Genomic DNA, 18173 nt, shown 5'->3' with positions numbered 1-18173 from the left:
TGTGCACAATGAGGAGTCTGCATTGCTGTTTTGAAAAACAATAAATACTTCCCTCCTTCTCCCATAATCTATTCATGTTCGTTCTATTTGCATTGGTGTGCGAATTAGTCTCTTCCCCTTCAAACAAGTCAGTTTAGCTAGAAGCATTAAACATAATTAAGTAGACAGGCATAAGCATCTTGCTGGCAGAAGAACAAAAAAAATCAAGGCAATTTGTTGGAAATATTGCCCCTAGAGGACACAGGGCCTCTTATGGCTAAAGTGGAATGGTGGTATGGTACAGCTTCTAAGGACCTTGGGGATCGTTTAGCTCTTGAGCACCTGGTGAAATGTAGCTTCCTTGGCCTGAGGTGTTGGCCTGTCTAAGATATTTCATTAAAAAAAAAAAATTTTGCATCTTCGATAGACAATGTGAACAAATGGAATGAACTGGCCTTCCCACTTAGCCCCTGCCAGCTTACTGCAAATGACTGCTGCCAGGTGTCACCTTAGCAGGACTGAACCATTGATCATGGCAAATGGAGCTGTAGGTAATTAAGTACATAATTTTAAGCCATTCAAGTGAAATTCCATATGAAGTACATCATGAAACTGGGAATTATGTAGAATTACTGGCAAAAGGAAACCGAGTGTGAATGCAGTCTTTCCCTAACACCTGATTCACGTCCAACATCGTCACACAGAGTAAGTTTCTTTCTTTCTTTTTTATTTCTTGAGACAGGTCTTGCTCTGTCACCCAGGCTGAAGTGCAGTGGCACAATCATAGTTCACCACAGCATTAAGCTCTTGGGCTCTAGTGATACTCCCAGCTCAGCTTCTGGTGTAGGTGGGACTACAGGTGCATGCCAGCATGCCTGGCTACATTTTAAAATTTTTTTTGTAGAGGTGGAGTCTTGCTTTACTGCCCAGGCTGGTCTCAAACTCTTGCCTTCAAGCGACCTTCCCAAAGTGCTGGGATTACAGGTACCCATCACCATGACCAGCTAATTTTAAAAAATGTTTTTTGTAGAGATGGGGGTCTCACTATATTGCCCAGGCTGCTCTCAAACTCCTGGCCTCAAGTGATCCTCCTGCTTTGGCCTCCCAAAGTGCTGGGATCACAGCAGGGAGCCACTGCACCTGGCTGGAGAGTGTTAAGTTTCTATGTGACCCAGGACTCCTTATCTTCACAGGTATGGCTGTCTGATGGGGTATGCTTTTGGTTAGAACTGGAATCTGGGATCCTCCAGAAGGAAGAACAGTAGGGCTCAGCAGAGGAGCAGGAGGGCAGGAAGCAGTGACCAACGGGCTAGAGGGACATGGGGACTACAAAGGATGTCCTTGTCCTCTGTCCCAGGGCAGTGGGACAGAGCAGGGCCAAGCATCGGGGTGAGGCAGACCCATCAACAACAGTTCAGGTAAGCCTGGTGCCAGGGCACCCTACAGAGGGTGAAGCAGGTGGCAATGAGAGATCCCTGTCCTCCCTCCCCTTCCGGCCCCATGAGGCTGTAGAGGTTCTGGGGCTTAGAGGAAGGCCAGCAGTGAGTGGGATACTGGGTGAGGGGCCAAAACATCCCAAAGGCAGTGCCCAGTGGTGCAGCTTGAGGACGGGCCCACAGGCAAGCGTCAGCAGAGGGGAGCGGTGTGGCTGGAGCAACAGAACAGGAGTAAGAGAACAGAGGGGCTTTAACAAATGTTAAGGACAGGAAGAGACTCCTGTGACCAAGAGAGAGGCCACCTGATTGAAGCTTCTCCAAGGGGCCTGCAGCCTTGGATCTGGGTGGAGGGGAAACCCTTAGGGACACGGAGCCTCTTTGGACACCTTCACGGGGAGGCCAGAGCCTCAGAGGAGTCCAGAGCCCTGTGGATTCCCAGAAAGACTCACACTGGTGCCCAGGGGCCTGGGATGCAACAGCTGATCTTCAGGAGGGTTGCAGAGTTGGGCAGGACACCCAGCTCCCGCCCCAGACCCAACTGGGGGTTCGGGATCGGAGCAGGGCTTCCAGACAGAGCAACTGTCTTTTGCTAGGAAGGCCGCATCCAGCAAGTGGAGCTCAGGGAGTGCCGCCAGACAGTCTTCCTCCCAGCACCCAGGTCTCTCTCCTATGCCTGGCTATGGGACCCCAGGGCCCTAAACTGAAGTACATTTTATGTCCCCAGGAGCCTGCAGTCTCCTGATCTTTGCCTTAGGTCCTCAGGGTGATTCATGCCACCCCTGGCTCTGACCTGGATTGTGGCAAAGCTCCTCGTCCATCTCCCACGTTCACCATTGGCTCTGAGGTCCATTCTTCAGACGAAGGCCAGGGGCCTTGGTAAACAGCTAACCTAATCACACCACTCATCTGCTTGAAACTCTTCTGTCGCTGGGATAATTCCAGACACCTGATCAAGCCGAACCACCCAGCCCCTGTCTCCCTCCCAGGATCCCCTCCTGGCCTTGGAGCCTTCACCAGGGCGCCTCTCCACACCAGGGCCTTTTCTGGCATCTTCATCAAAGAAACACCTCTTTTCTACCTTGGCACAAATGTTCCTCCCTCAAGGCTACTGGCCCTCAGGCGCCCATGCCCTCTGGGCCTGCATTTCTCCAGCATCGCTTACTGTGGCTGTCATGGAACAAGGAGCTAGGCGCAGAGCTGCTTCACGTCTGATTTCCCCAGAGGGTGTCAGGCAGCCGGATGAAGCAGGGCTGCTGTGTTGGTCATCTGCCTGGTGCTGACCTCACCCCTTACGTGAAGAGCATTCACCAGCCAGGACTGGTGGGCCAATGAGGGGTCAGTGGTACAGGCAACACTACTCTGTTGAAGAAAGGGGAACCAACTTCTGACACACAGCAACAGGGGTGAATCTCAAAATGATCAGCCTGAGTGAAAGCCAGACACAGGAATACTTCTGATGCGGTTCCCTTTGTAGAACATTCTAGACATTTCAAATGAAATTGTTGTGACGGAAAGCAGGTTGGTGGTTGCTTGAGCCAGGGGGTGGAGAGGGAGGTAAATTGTGTGGGTCAGGAGGGAACTTTTTGGGGTGATTCTGCACAGTCTATGTCTTTGCCAGGACAGTGATATCAAAGCTCATCAAACTGTATACTTTATTATTTTTTTTTTCAAATTTTGTTTACTTTTTTTTTTTAGTGATAGGGTCCTGTAATGTTGTCCAGGCTGGTCTTGAACGAACTCATGGCCTTAAGGATCCTCCTACACGATGCCCTAGAGTGCTGGGATTATTGGCCTGAGCCACTGTGCCCAGCCCAAATTGTATACTTAAAATGAACGCAGCTTACTGTACACAAATTACACGTAAATAAAGTTGACTATTTTTTTAATTTAAAAATGTCACCTAATGGCATAATGCATGCTGATGACACACTCACTGCCTCTGTCATGACCAGACCCGAGCTGTACTAAGTCTGGTCCAGCGATAATTCCCCCTCCCCACCCCAGTGAGTGCCATGCACCCTGCATGGTGCTTTACATGATTTCAATCAATGCATTTGACAGTCCTCTGAAGTGATGTTTCAGATGCTCTGAGCACTGCCCCTGCCAGCCCTCATCCACCGTTCCTGTTTGTAGGTCACGCTTAGCTTGTGGCCAGAGCCCATTGGACCCGGGTATGCCCAAGTGGGGCCAACCAGACCCTTTTCTTTGGTCGTTTGCCCCGAAAGACTCAGAGCTCAGGTCCTATCGTGTGCCTCAGAGCATCGTAGCAGGGTAAACGGAGGCCTCTGGAAGCTGGAACACAGAGAAGGGCTTGGGGAGGTGTTGAGAGTTATAGGCACTGGGTCTGGGGGCCGTCTGTCTCCCCCACGGCCCCCACTAGCTCTGCCTTGGGCCCCAGGGACTTCCTATGTAACCCACATTCGTCTCCAAGTGAGTATCTGTTTCTGAGAACCAAATTAGTCCTCATAAAGTAGATATTCATATCTGCATTTCACAGGGGAGAAAAGGAGGTTTAGGGAGGTTAAAAGACTTGTTCAAGGTCATGTAGCTAATTCATATTTGATGTCTGTCAAGCTCCAGAGCTGTGTCCTTTACAGACAGGCTCTGGTGCCACCATAGTCCAAAGGAATAAAGTCAGTGTGGACTATGTGTTTCCCAGGCACCCTTCTCTGAGGTGGTGGCTGCCTCAGCAAGAGGAGGCCTAGGAGGTTGCAAAAACTGGCAAAGTGCTGACCTCACGAGTTCTCACTTCCTAGGCTGCTCTTCTGGTCCAGTTTAGATGAAATAATATATATATAAAGGGTCCGGCATCCCATAAATGCCCATTAAATACATATGTAGGAAAGATACAAAAAGACAGAGATCATGAGCCATCAGCCGAGGTTTAGACGCAGAGCACAAGAGGAAAACGATGCTCTGCGGGGCCAGGGCTGGCAGGAATTGATGTAATTTAGTAGTAAAAGTAGCTCTGCCTTGATGTGAAAGCAAAAATGGTTCTAATTGTTTGCCGAAAGGATACTCCATTTATTTAAAGAAAGAAACACTCTCCTGTCATTAACTCTAATAGGGATGTGTTGTTAAGGCCCCTTTATAGTGACTCTGAACAACATAATGGACAGTGTATTCAAAAGCGGTGTCAAAAAATTCGGAAGCTGTCATATGTCCATCTCTTATAGCGAATTTGGATAAAAGTTAAAGCTCCATGGGGAGCTATTCTTTTCTTAGAAGGATGTAAGTACAAATTAATAATAACCATTCAGAAATATTCTATGTAGAGCAGGTGCACTGCCCACCGCCTCCCCCCACAACACTGAAGGTCTCCTCAGGGGCTGCCAGCAGGATGCCCATTGCTCTGGCCTTAGGAGGCAATGCCAGTTGCTACCATCTGGGAAACTGACTTCTAGCAAAGGCCATTGAATAGTCTGCAACTCACTCCCCTGGAGAGGAGAGGTCTGGCTTTCTCCACTCACCCAAGGGGGCCTGATGAAAGGCATTTTAGCTGATGGGTTAGTTCTGAGCCCCAGAGAGTAGAACCCAGCTGTGAAGTCTCAGTGGCTCCCTGCAAGGTGGCTCTTCCTATTCAGAGGAAGACCTGGGGCCGCACCCCTCACGTTGACTTCCCACACTCCCACTGCAGTTGTCAGGGAGTATTACCCCAAGGAGCTGGGAAACAACTGTGATCCAGGGCCCAATTCCTAGGGGTTCTGATGGGATTGGTCTGAGGAGGAAATCTGGGATCAGGAAATTTCAACGTGTAGCCTCGGGAGAGAACCACTGCCAAAGATGTAGTTCTCACCATCGCCCCCATCCCCTGAGGAGCTGACTGTCCCTAACAAAAATGCAGAAGCAGTACTAGGGATTTTTGTAAATCAGTAGATTTTAGCTGGTCTTATCAGAAAAAAAAGGGAACTATGTGAGATGATAGATGTGATCATCTGTTTCACCATAGTAACCATTGTTCAGTCTGCTTGTTTCTATATGTTTCTGTGTGTCTATATCATCCTGTAATATCATGTTATAAACCTCAAATATGCACAATAAAATTCATTTTAAAAGTAAAAATTGAACATGCATTACTTTTAAAATAAAAGAAAAAATGCAGGCGTGGGACAGTGGGGAAGAGATTTTGTAAAGTTAGAATTGATTTTTCATCTCCCACGAGCAAAGTGAATAATTGTGCCAGTGGTCACAAGTTCTTTTCTTCATCAAAAAGAAAAAGGATAATCTATTTTCAGCATCCATCCACACATCCATCCATCTGCTCACTTTTCCCTCCCTCCCTCCTTCCCTCCCTCTCTTCCTTTTTTCCATCTTTCTGTCAATTCTTTACATCTATCCATCCATCCATCCATGCATCCATCCATCCGTCCTTCCATCTATCAATCCTTCTACCCATTTATTTATCTATCCATCCTTCCTGCCATCCTTTCTTTCACCCTTCCTTTCTTTTTTCTTTCTTCCTTCTATCCTTCCATTTGTCTATCCATTCTTCTATCCTTCTATCTCACCCATATATACTGTGTTCACAGCTGTGCTGGGGGTAGAGAAGGAAGGCTGGGCAGAACATGGGGCAGGGATCTGAAAGTCTTTTGTTTCTCCTGGTTCTGCACCTCCTAGTCAGTTGGCTTTGGGCAGGTCCCTTAACAAAGCTGGGTCACAGGCTATCTGAGAAATGGGGGCATTGAACTAAAAATCTCAAAGGATCTATATTTCTAGATGTCTATGGATTGAGAAGACATGGACCCTGCCATCAAAAAGTTTGCAACATAGTTAGAGATACAAGACACATAAATGTAGCAAAAATATTTTGAGAGCACAAGTATCTCACTTAAGACAGATTCAGGGAAGAATCCCCACTGGCATGGCAACTGTTTTCCTCCAAGTTCTAGGGATATTTTATGTGCAAAGATGCCTGTCCCTGTGGAGCAGCCACAGCTGAATGTGTGACTTGGGTGGCTTTTGCAGGGGTGTTATAAGCTTGTGCTGTTGACCAGAAGAATCCAAAATCTGGAAATAAAACCAAGGGGATGAAAGAATGTGTTTCCAGAGTCATACAGGAGCTTTGCTTCACAGGCTTGCCCAAGGATGATCTACTTTTCAGGAGGATGGGCCGTTGTTTGACTGCCATTTACTATTGAGGACTCAGATTCTATGGCATTCCATGTTATATTGTAGATGTTTGTCCAGTAGAGATGCAAATGATTCCCATCTAGTGAAAAGATAATCCACCGATTTATTGCCCTGTAGGACATGAACCGGCTTTGTCACAAACATTGAAAAATCGATTTCAGTGTGCCTTTCCCAGTGGGCTACATAAATCCCAGTGCATCAAATGCCATTTGACTAGCATTATTGACTCTCTGGCTCTCTCCTTAAGTGATCAGCTGAATAAAATCAAGAGCTTGCATTTGAAGGAAATCAAAATATTCCTCTCTAAAATACTGGGCATTTTAGTTAAAGTTAAAACACAGGAATATTCTCTGCCCTCCTATCTTTTTCAGCTCAGAAACAGAGCTCAGAGACAGCAGTGCCAGAGGACCCAGGAGTGGACTTCACTCTTCCCATTAGTTTACTTTCCCTCATTTTCCCACCTTTTGGAAGCCTGAAGATACTCTCTTTCTTGTCTTGTCACTACATAGGATTTTTGGTTCTTTAGTGCAAGACCCCAAAGCCACTGCCTTGAGAGGGAAATCCTTTTGAACTAAGGCCTCTCCCGTGTGATGGGTACAGCAAGGTTAGTAAACTTCTGCTTTTCTCTTTTGTTAATCTGACTTTCGTTTTCAAGAGAGTGTCTCCACTAAGAATCTAAAAAGGCAAAGAAATTATGTTTTTCCCCTACATGTTCATTCTATTTTGCTTGCAAGCCATGGTTTTAATTTCCTTCAAAATTTCTCTTGGACATTGCTGGTCCACTGGTCCTGCCAGTCCCCTCTGGACATGAGCGTGCAGGAGAAGGCACAGCTCTGGGGAGGGAGGGGCCTTGCAAGGCCCACAGCTGCTCAGCAGCCCAGGCTCTCACAGAGGAGCCCCCAGCCCCTCCCCTTAGCCCAGCTTCAGTGCTCAAAAGGGCCCTGCTGGTGCGTGAAACTGGGAGGGAAGGTGCCTCCGACGCAGAAGCTCGGTTTAGCACTGAAAATCAAGCAGACACCTGGGACCTGGAAGAGCCAGGTGTATCAGACTGTCTGGCATGAGCTAGGCTTTTTCCTTGTTCCCCAACCTGAGCAGCCCCATGGTGGTTTTGTGGTAGAATAAGAAATACAGGCCGGGTGTGGTGGCTCACACCTGTAATCCCAGCACTTTGGGAGGCTGAGGTGGGTGAATCACCTGAAGTCAGGAGTTTGAGACCAGTCTGACTAACACAGTGAAACCCTGTCTCTACTTAAAATACAAAAATTAGCCAGGCGTGGTGGTGTGTGCCTGTAATCTCAGCTACTCAGGAGGCTGAGGCAGGAGAATTGCTTGAACCTGGGAGGTGGAGGTTGCAGTCAGCCAAGATCGTGCCACTGCTCTCCAGCCTGGGTGACAGAGTAAGACTCCATCTCAGGAAAAGGAAAAAAAAAAAAAAGAAAAAATATATATACAGGTTGAGTATCCCTTATCCAAAATGCTTGGGACCAGCACTGTTTCAGATTTCAGATTTCAGATTTTTTTTTCTTCAGATTTTGAAACGTCTGTATTATACTTACCAGTTAAAGATTTCTAATCTGAAAATCCAAAATCTGAAATTTTCCAATAAGCATTTCCTTTGAGTGTCATATTGACACTCAAGAAGTTCAGAATTTTGGAACATTTGGATTTCAGACTTTTGGATTAGGGATACTCAGCCTGTATTTACTCTGCTGGCCACCATGAAAACCTCCATTAAAAACCCCAATGGACATTGTGCTGACAGCTTCTGGGTTGGTGAGCACAGGGGGGTGCAGGGAGGGTGGTGCACCCTGGGGAGACATGGTGGCCCCGAGCAGCTTCCTCCAGACCTTGCCCTGGGCATCCCTTCCATCTGGCTGTTCCTGAGTTGTATCCTTTGTAATAAACAGGTAACCTAGAGAACAAACTGTTTTCCTGAGTTCTGTGAGCCCCTCTAGGAAAGGATCAAACCCGAGAAAAAGGTTGTGAGAACCTCCATTTGTAGTCAAGTTAGACTAGTGTCGCGGGTAGCCTGGAGACCCTCTCCTTGCAGTTGGAGTCTGAAGTTAGGGGCAGGCTTGTGGGACTGAGTCCTGAACCTGTGGGATCTGTGCTGACTTCAGATCGAGCCAGAATTAAATTGAATTGTAAGACACCCTGCTGGAGAACTGGTCAGTCGGGGAAAAAAACAAAACCCACACATCTGAGTCACCGAAGTGTTCTGTGTTGACTGTGGTGTCAGAATTGAAGGGCTCTGGAAGTGTGGAGAGTGGAGAAAACGGTTTGTGTTTTCCTATTACACACCCACTCTGGAGGTTCTTAGGGTTTGCAGACCAGGAAGCAGAGAAAACCCTTCACATGGAAACCATTCCTGCCCACCCCTGGCTCCTGGGTGGTGGGAAGGCCCATTGCTAATGGGGCCAGGGTGGGCATTTTGAGTTCATTTAGCTTAGCCCTTAATGGAGTCTTACTCAGACAGTCCTAAGCCCACCGGCAAGGCAATAAAAGTTGTCCCCACCCCTATCAAACAACTCATAGCATATTAATTTTGACACAAGGTAACATAAGTGATAGCAGAGATGGTGGGCATAAAATGGATGAAGTCCCCCCGGGACAGCAGTCTGATAGTTTGAGGTAGGAGGCTTTACCATATTTATGTACCTGTCCCAGCAATTCTACTTCAAGGAAGCTATTCTAAGGGAACAACCAGAGATGAAGGTAAAGAATTTAGTAGTCATTGGAGTGTTAATTATTACAAAAATTGGAAAAAGCCAAAATGGTCCACAATAGGGGATTAATTTAAAAATGGATGCTGAGCCATAAAGCAGAATGACATATAGCCATTGAAACTTAAAAAAAGAGAATTTTTAGTAAAAAGAGAAATATTCGCTCTTAAAAAGCCCATCAGATGGACGTGGTGGCTCACACCTATAATTCCAGCACTTTGGGAGGCTGAGGTAGGAGGATCTCTTGAGCCCAAGAGTTTGAGATGAGCTGGGGCAACATAGTGAGACCCTGTCTCTAAAAAAAAAAAATAGAAAAATTAGCCAGTGCGCACCTGTAGTCCCATCTACTTGGGAGGCTGAGGTGAGAGGACTGCTTGAGCCCAGGAATTCAAGATTACAGGGAGCTATGATCACACCCCTGCTCTCCGGCCTGGGCAACAGGGCAAACACTGTCTTTAAACCAAAGCCATCATAGGGTGCAGCAAACCACCACGGCACATTCTGCACATGTATCTCAGAACTAAAAGTATAATAATAATAAATAAAAAAGCCCATCATAAAAATCTCTTTATATAAGACGATCCCAATCTCCTCAAAAAGAGTTTCAATGTGCATGAAGGAGATGAATGGGAAGGAGCTATGAAGACGTCGTATCTGGAAAGCGAGAGAGCAGGGGGTCTTTCTGTCCTCAGATGCTTTTCTCATCTCTAACGTGAGTACACATTCGATTTATAACAAAAATAAACACTGTAGAAAGGTCTTTGTTTTAAAGTCTGAAATATCAAAAGTATCCTTGTTTTTGAAATGTCACCCGCAGCAGGCCCTTCCTCCGCATCTGGTGCCTCTTTCATCTGCGTGTGGCTGTCAGAAGCAGGCCTTGTTTGAGGAATTCTTACATAGCCAGCCTGGGGGTGTCCAGCCACCCAGGCCCTTTGCTGCATTGGCCACTGATGGTGAATTAAATCCTCAGACTTGTGTTACTGGTGACAAATGATGATGTCACGTGTACATGGACACAATTCTAAGAGCGATCAGGCCCAGCACTCCCTTTCATCTTCCTCCAGCCCTTAGTGCCTCATGGGTGTCCTCAGTGGCAGTGGTACTGTCCCCAAGCTCCAGGCTATCTCCTGCTGCCTTTTCTGTTTGCTGTGCTTCTCGCTCTTTCCTCCAGCACCTTCTCGTCCACGTATCTCCCCTGTGCTGTCCTCCCCTGACCACACAGGCCCAAGACAGAACTATACAGAAAACAGCCTGACTTCACCAAGCCCAACCATTTGTATTGCAAAGATAGATAAAAGCAAAACAACTTACTTGGTTTCTGAGTCTAAAATATCTTTCTTTAGATCAATGGTTACTTTACAGCTTTCTCCAAGAACAATGGTGTTGGAGCCTTACTTGTTCAGGTTATTTTCTAGAATAAAGGAAGCATCAACATCTAATACTCACTCACTAAGTCTCTGTAACACAGACAAGCCAAGGTCAAAGAGAATGCCATAACAATAACCACTTCTTAAGCAGTTCCTCGGTATCAGGCTAGATATTTCATAAAATTATCTCATTTTATCTTGTAATAAAGGAACATCACCTCCGTTTTCCAGATGAGCCCACCAAGCTTCTGGTGGTTAAGAAATTTGCCCCAGGTTATAAACTAGCCAATGGTAGAGGCAGGATTTTAACCCAGGGTCGTCTGCCCTCAACCTCAATCTTCCGCTGATGCCTCCTTACAATACTTAGCAGGATATTAGGGGTGAATGAAGAGCTTCTAGGCATGGCAACCACCAGAGACTTCTCTTCCCCGCCCTGCCAAGCTCTGAGGGCCTCCAAGGGTTAAGGAGCAGCCTCCCTTCATCACCTAGAGGGTCCCAGCACGTTGGAGCCCTTCCAAGTCTAGTAGTAGCCATGGAACTCCAAAAGAAGGGGAATGTTTCCCCTTGCCCCACTCATCCCATGTCTCAGCCTGGCACCTGGAAAGCAGAGCCTGGGACTAAATCTTATCACAGTACAAGCTGTGATCCCAGGGAGCAGAGCCAGAGAGGGGGCCTGACCGGGAAGAAGAGAAGGAGAGAAAGCCACATGGGGACACAGTCTCCATATGCCACAGCTATGGGCAGCTAAGGCTGCGTTCCCACGGGAGGCTGACACTGACCAGGGGCTGCAACCTCCTGTGCTTGTGTGTGTGTGTGTGTGTGTGCACGCGTGCGTGTAGAGGAGGTTCCCTGGGTCACTCCACTTCTCACCTCAAAGCAGCCCTGGGCAAGATAGGCCATGTGGGCCACCTATTTACACCTGCTGGAAGCCGGTTGAAGCTTGCACAGTAGCGGCTGGAGGAAGAGTGGGTCGCGAAGATTGGAATGGTGCACAGATCTGCTGGCCACAGCCTCCCAGGTCCTGCCATAGAATCGTCTTTCTCCAGGACAGATTCAGCCTGGGTATCGGGCTAGATACTTCATAAAATTATCTCATTTTATCATGTAAGAAAGAGATATCATCTCCATTTTCCAGATGAGCCAACTGAGGTTCCAGGGGTTAAGAAATTTGCCCAAGGTTATAAACTAGCCAATGGTAGAGGCAGGATTTTAACCTAGGGGCCTCTGCCTTCAACCCCGATCTTATGCTGATGTCTCCTTACAGTATTTAGCAGGAGATTAAGGGATGCGCTCTTGCTTTAGAGAAAGCGTTGACTCTGTCTCCAGCCGAATGGTCACTTCTTCATCAGCCAACGTCCCGGCTGTTTTGTCTTAGATAACTCCACATATAGACCATCAGGGCAGTCTAGGATGAATCAGCTCAGCTGGGGTCACTCCAGGCCCCCAGCTTTGGTTTCTGATTTGTTGGAACAGCTGTTTGTGAAGGAACATTTTCATCTCCACCCAAACATACACTTGAAACTCTTTTTTTTTTTTTTTAATCAAATCAGCAAGGGCTGCAGAGTGACAACCCCACTTCGTCACCCCTCACATCTGCTTCCCCAGACCCAGCTCTCAGATTCTGACTTCTGGTTAATGGTCACTTGTTCATGTAGGGTGGGTTTCTTAGAACACAGGCACTATCAGCTCCTAAAGGGTGATTTGAGTCTCTACCTCTCAACCGCGTGCGGCATTAAGAAGCTTCTGCCAGCTTCATCTCAGTTTAAATGATCTTTGGTGTTTTACCCCGGCTTCCTACACAGTTATAGTGTAGAACACTTCCTTCCGGATTTAGCGATGGAACATGGCAACGAGGTCATGATTTGTCCAAATCTCAACGTTCATATTTATGTGATTAGATCTGAGGCTGTCATTATGCTGGTGCCATGAATATGGCCCCAGCAATACATTAGGTTTTGTGCCATGAACAGTCATTTGTTGAGTTCAGTTCATCTTCCCCTGTGGCAGGCAAGGAGGAATGGGAGGTGAAAGGGGAGCAGGTTGTCACAAGCTTGTGAAGTTTCCCGAGACTAACGGGGCAGGGAGAAGAGATAATTCTTCCTCTGTCTTTCCCTCCCAGGTAAGGCAGGCTCCAGAGGCTCCCTTTGGGAAAGGGGCATCTGGGGTGCAGTGGACCATCCTGTGCATATAAAGGTCCCACCAGCTACACAGAGAGTGCCCCAGCAGACTCTCTGGGCTGACTTTGGAAGGGCAAACCAAATTTTGCCAGCAGCTGCATTAAGCTGCTTGCACAGCCCACTTTATTTTCCATGTAAGCTGGAATAATAGAAGTGGTTCCTTCCTTCTCTCTTTTTACATGTAAAATACTAATAGCTAAGACTTATTGAGTTGCTTATGCATGCCACAGGCTGTGGGACGTTTTGTGTGTTCGCTCATTCAAACCTCACCACCTCTGAGATGTGTCATTATCATCACCCCCAGTGTAACGGGGAGAAAGCTGAGGCTTGCTGAGGAAGGCCAGGCCAGGGACTCCAGCTCAGGCAAGCCCGCCCTGAGCTCATTTCCCTCCCACCGCTGTAAACTGCCTAGACAAAGCCTGCTTATTCTCTGAGTCTTCTTGTCTAAAACAAGACAGTCGATGTTGAAGGGGTCAGCTTCTCATGGCTAAGCTGGCCCTGCCTGAGAGAAGCAGGCAAAGGCAGAGTGGGAAGGGAAACATTTTAAAAACCCTCCTCTTTTTTTTTAACCATTTTACCAATTTACCATTTTAACCATTTTTTTAAGTCCAGTGACATTAAGTACTTTCTCGTTGTTACACAGCCTTCACCACATCCATCTTCCAGAACTCTGTCATTGTCCCAAACTGAAACTCTGTACTCCTTAAACACGAACTCCACATTCTCCCTCCCACAACCCTGGCAGCCACGATTCCACTTTCTGTCTCTATGAATTTGACTCTCTGGGTACCTCATATAAGTGAAATCATACTGTTACTTGTTCTTATGTGACTGGCTGATTTCACTGAGCGTGATGTCCTGAGGTTTCATCCATGTTGCAGGAATCTTCTTCTTTTCTTTTTCTTTTTCTTTTTTCTTTTTTTTTTTTATAAACAGAGTCTCACTCTGTTGCCCAGGCTGGAGTGCAATGGCATGATCTCTGTTCACTGCAACCTCTGCCTCCCAGGTTGAAGCTATTCTCCTGCCTCAGCCTACCGAGTGGCTGGGACTACAAGTGTGTGCCACCATGCCCAGCTAATTTTTGTATTTTTAGTAGAGATGGGGTTTTGCCATGTTGGCCAGGCTGATTTGGAACTCCTGACCTCAGGGGATCTGCCTGCCACAGCCTCCCAAAGTGCTCGGATTACAGGCGTGAGCCACCGCGCCCAGCCAGAATCTCCTTCTTTTTAAGGCTGAATAATGTTCCATTGTATGTGGAGCACGTATTGTCTGTTCCTTCTTTCACCAGTGGACACGTAGGTTACTCCTTCCTTTCACTATTGTGAATAGTGCTGCTGTGAACATGGGTGCACAAGTATCTCTTTGACACCCTGCTTTCAATTCTTTCAGGTGTGTCCTCCGAAGTGGAATTTACTCACATGGCAATTCTATTCTTAATTTTTTGAGAAACCACCATGTGACTTTCCACAATGGCTGCACCATTTTGCATTCCCACCAACGGGGTACAAAGGTTCCAGTTTCTCCATATCCTCACCAACACTTGTTGTTTTCTATTTTGTTTTGTTTATTATAATAGCCAACCTAATGGGTCTAAGGGTGGGTCCCATCACTTTTGAGTCCCATGTGGCCCATTATTGTAGAATGGGGCTTGCATTTGTAAAAATTTCTGTTTTTCAAATTAAAAATTAATAACCTATCATTTTCACTGATTTATACGTAAAGTCATGGGAGGATATGATTGTCACATCACAGATGAGGAAACTGAGGCTCAGAGAAATGAGGCGATTTCACTGCCTCTCAGACGTCCAAGATGAAAGAACATCTAAGAGGCAGTGGCGGGGCCAGCACCAGGACACTCGGGCCACCCTGGCAGGGATTGTCACTACCTCCGTGCCAGGCAGGGGTCAGCCGTTTACTGAGTTGTCCCATCGATTCCTCACACCAGCCTGGGAAACTAGGCATTCACGCCCTCATTTTACAGGCTAGAAACAGAAAGGGAGGTTAGGTGGAGGTCAGCGTCTCCCACAGGGAGGGCAGGGCCGGCTGGCTCCTCCAGCCCTGGTCCTAGGAGCACTTCCAAGGTTTCCTTCCCAGCTGAGATCCAGCTGCTCACTGAAAGTCAAGCAGGATGAAGAAAATCAAGTGTTACTCACTGAACAGCAGTGAGAAGCGTAAGGGACAAAGGAAGGCCACCGAGTCGGGAATATCCCACTGCTATTAGCCAGGTCTCGGTGGTCTGTCCCAGAGGGAAGAAATGTAACCTCTGAGTCTTGTTTTCTTCGTGCTCAAGCCAAGGAAGCCAATTGCCCACCTCCCAGGTGGCCCAGAGGATTTAATGTAAGTCGCCTAATACAGGACCTGGCTCAGGCAAACATTACTCTCCTTCTCCTTCCCCTTAACAGGGGCTGAGTCCTGGCCGTGTCTGCCCAACCCCAGACAGAAGTGGCATCCCAGGCTGGGAAGGGAGGAGAAGGGCCACAGAGTGTGGACTCATGAGAGGATGATTTAGGGCCAGCAGCAGTGTTCTCGGTGTCATTTGGCATGCCACCATTAGTCAGCTTCCACCAAGTGCCAGGGCCCTATAAATAGCTGCAAGGGTGACATTGCTAAGGCTTCTGCCTTAGAAACTCTCTGCAAAGGACGCTGGATCACCCAGGAAAGTGTATTTGTATTCTAGGCAGATATAGAAGTTATGCCACTGAAAATAAAGATTTTATGTGTTTGTACATATCTATCCTATAAATAAAATTAATATCCACCTTCCGGGTGTCCAGTCCCACCAGCTCAGTCCTCATTTAATCTGTATGGTGGTTATTAACAGTGTCTGGGAACGAACTGTAGACCTCTCTGAAATATCATCCTTGTCAGTCCCAGGCCTTTCGAGCAGAGTGAGATCTCCTTACTGCAGAATTATGGCGTTCATATTAGCACGCCTGCTAAGAAATTCTTATGCTGCGATACACACTTCCCTGAAGTGTTTCATGGAAATTAGATTTCAGGAGAACAAAATCACAGAGGGCTCCAAGGCTGCAGGAGGCGGGGATCCCTCTTTGTTACTGGTTTGCCCAGTAATTAATTTCTTCCCCAGCTCAATTTGAAGGAAAAGATTGTGCTCATTAATTTATCGTCCACCTGTTCCTGAGGATTATTTTGATTGCTTTTTAACAGGAGACTTTGTATTCAGTAGGGAGATTTAATATCATCCCAAGAGCTGGCATCTGAGTGCAGCGAGCCATGTTATTCTGAGTGATTTCCACCCAAACAAAAACAAGCGCACTCGGTGACTTTCACAGCAAGGCCCTGTCATTCGAACCTTCTGTGCAGAATCTCACGGGGCACCTCCCTTGGTGCCCTCTGCCCTGCCTTGCTCCCTTCTATGGAGTTTAGGAAGATATTTTGGGGTATCTGGCTCATCCCATATCCCCTTGAGAGATGACAGCGTGCTGGCAATCCTCACAGCCCTCGCTCGCTCTCGGAGCCTCCTCTGCCTGGGCTCCCACTTTGGCGGCACTCGAGGAGCCCTTCGGCCCGCCGCTGCACTGTGGGAGCGCCTTTCTGGGCTGGCCAAGGCCAGAGCCGGCTCCCTCAGCTTGCAGGGAGGTGTGGAGGGAGAGGCGCGAGCAGGAACTGGGGCTGCGCGCAGCGCTTGCGAGCCAGCTGGAGTTCTGGGTGGGCGTGGCTTGACGGGCCCCGCACTCGGAGCGGCCGGCCGGCCCTGCGGGCCCCGGGCTGTGAGGGGCTTAGCACCCGGGCCAGTGGCTGCGGAGGGTGTACTGGGTCCCCCAGCAGTGCCAGCCCGCCGGCGCTGCGCTCGATTTCTCACCGGGCCTTAGCTGCCTTCCCACGGGGCAGGGCTCGGGACCTGCAGCCCGCCATGCCTGAGCCTCCCACCCACTCCATGGGCTCCTGTGCGGCCCGAGCCTCCCCGACGAGCACCACCCCCTACTCCACGGTGCCCAGTCCCATCGACCACCCAAGGGCTGAGGAATGCGAGCGCACGGCGCAGGACTGGCAGGCAGTTCCCCCGGCAGCCCTGGTGCGGGATCCACTGGGTGAAGCCAGCTGGGCTCCTGAGTCTGGTGGGGACGTGGAAAGTCTTTACATGTAGTTCAGGGATTGTAAATACACCAATCAGCACCCTGTGTTTAGCTCAAGGTTTGTGAGCGCACCAATCGACACTCTGTATCTAGCTGCTCTGGTGAGGACGTGGAGAACCTTTATGTCTAGCTCAGGGATTGTAAATACACCAATTGGCACTCTGTATCTAGCTCAAGGTTTGTAAACACACCAATCAGCACCCTGTGTTTAGCTCAAGGTTTGTGAATGCACCAATGGACACTCTGTCTCTAGCTGCTCTGGTGGGGCCTTGGAGAACCTGTGTGTGGAAACTCTGTATCTAACTAATCTGATGGGGACGTGGAGAACCTTTGTATCTAGCTCAGGGATTGTAAACGCACCAATCAGCACCCTGACAAAACAGGCCACTCAGCTCTACCAATCAGCAGGATGTGGGTGGGGCCAGATAAGAGAATAAAAGCAGGCTGCCAGAGCCAGCATTGGCAATCCGCTCAGGTCCCCTTCCACATTGTGGAAGCTTTGTTCTTTCGCTCTTTGCAATAAATCTTGCTATTGCTCACTCTTTGGGTCCACGCTGCTTTTATGAGCTGTAACACTCACCGTGAAGATCTGTAGCTTCACTCCTGAGCCCAACAAGACCATGAGCCCACCGGGAGGAACGAACAATTCCAGACACGCTACCTTAAGAGCTGTAACACTCACCGCGAAGGTCTGCAGCTTCACTCCTGAGCCAGGGAGGCAGCTTCACTCCTGAGCCAGGGAGACCACGAACCCACCAGAAGGAAGAAACTCCGAACACATCTGAACATCAGAAGGGGCAGACTCCAGACGCGCCACCTTAAGAGCTGTTAACACTCACCGTGAGGGTCTGCGGCTTCATTCTTGAAGTCAGTGAGACCAAGAACCCACCAATTCCGGACACACCCTGTTTCCCCCACCCCTCTTTTGTACCAAAGACACGTGAGTCATAAACATCTAGAATGTTTTGTAAAAGAACCAGGCCAGGCTGGGCATGGTGGCTCATGCCTGTAATCTCAGCATTTTAGGAGGCTGAGGTGGGCAGATCACTTGAGGCTAGGAGTTTGAGGCCAGCCTGGGCAACACAGTGAGACCCATCCCTATAAATAAAAAAAAAAAGGCCGGTTGTGGTGGTGCATTCCTGTAGTCCCAGCTACTTGGGAGGCTGAGGCAGAAGGATCACTTGCCCACAGGTTCAAGGCTGCAGTGAGCTTTGTGCCACTGCACTCCAGCCTGGGCAAGACCCTGTCTCAAAGAAAAAAAAAA

At 48.2% G+C, this 18173-nt stretch overlaps 1 long non-coding RNA gene across 1 annotated transcript in view; it reads right to left on the bottom strand.

The window, feature by feature from the left end:
• LOC129136154 (uncharacterized) overlaps positions 1–17818 on the bottom strand; it is a 31011-nt gene extending 13193 nt beyond the window's left edge. The window contains exon 1 of the long non-coding RNA XR_008537504.2: positions 17592–17818. This is a non-coding gene — a long non-coding RNA (uncharacterized LOC129136154). The remainder of the gene's footprint in view (positions 1–17591) is intronic.
• Between the last annotated feature and the right edge of the window lie 355 nt (positions 17819–18173).

Source organism: Pan troglodytes, chromosome 1 (assembly GCF_028858775.2).
Source record: "Pan troglodytes isolate AG18354 chromosome 1, NHGRI_mPanTro3-v2.0_pri, whole genome shotgun sequence".
In the NCBI taxonomy this organism is placed as follows: Eukaryota; Metazoa; Chordata; class Mammalia; order Primates; family Hominidae; genus Pan; species Pan troglodytes.
This window is presented reverse-complemented; position numbering and strand designations above follow the sequence as displayed.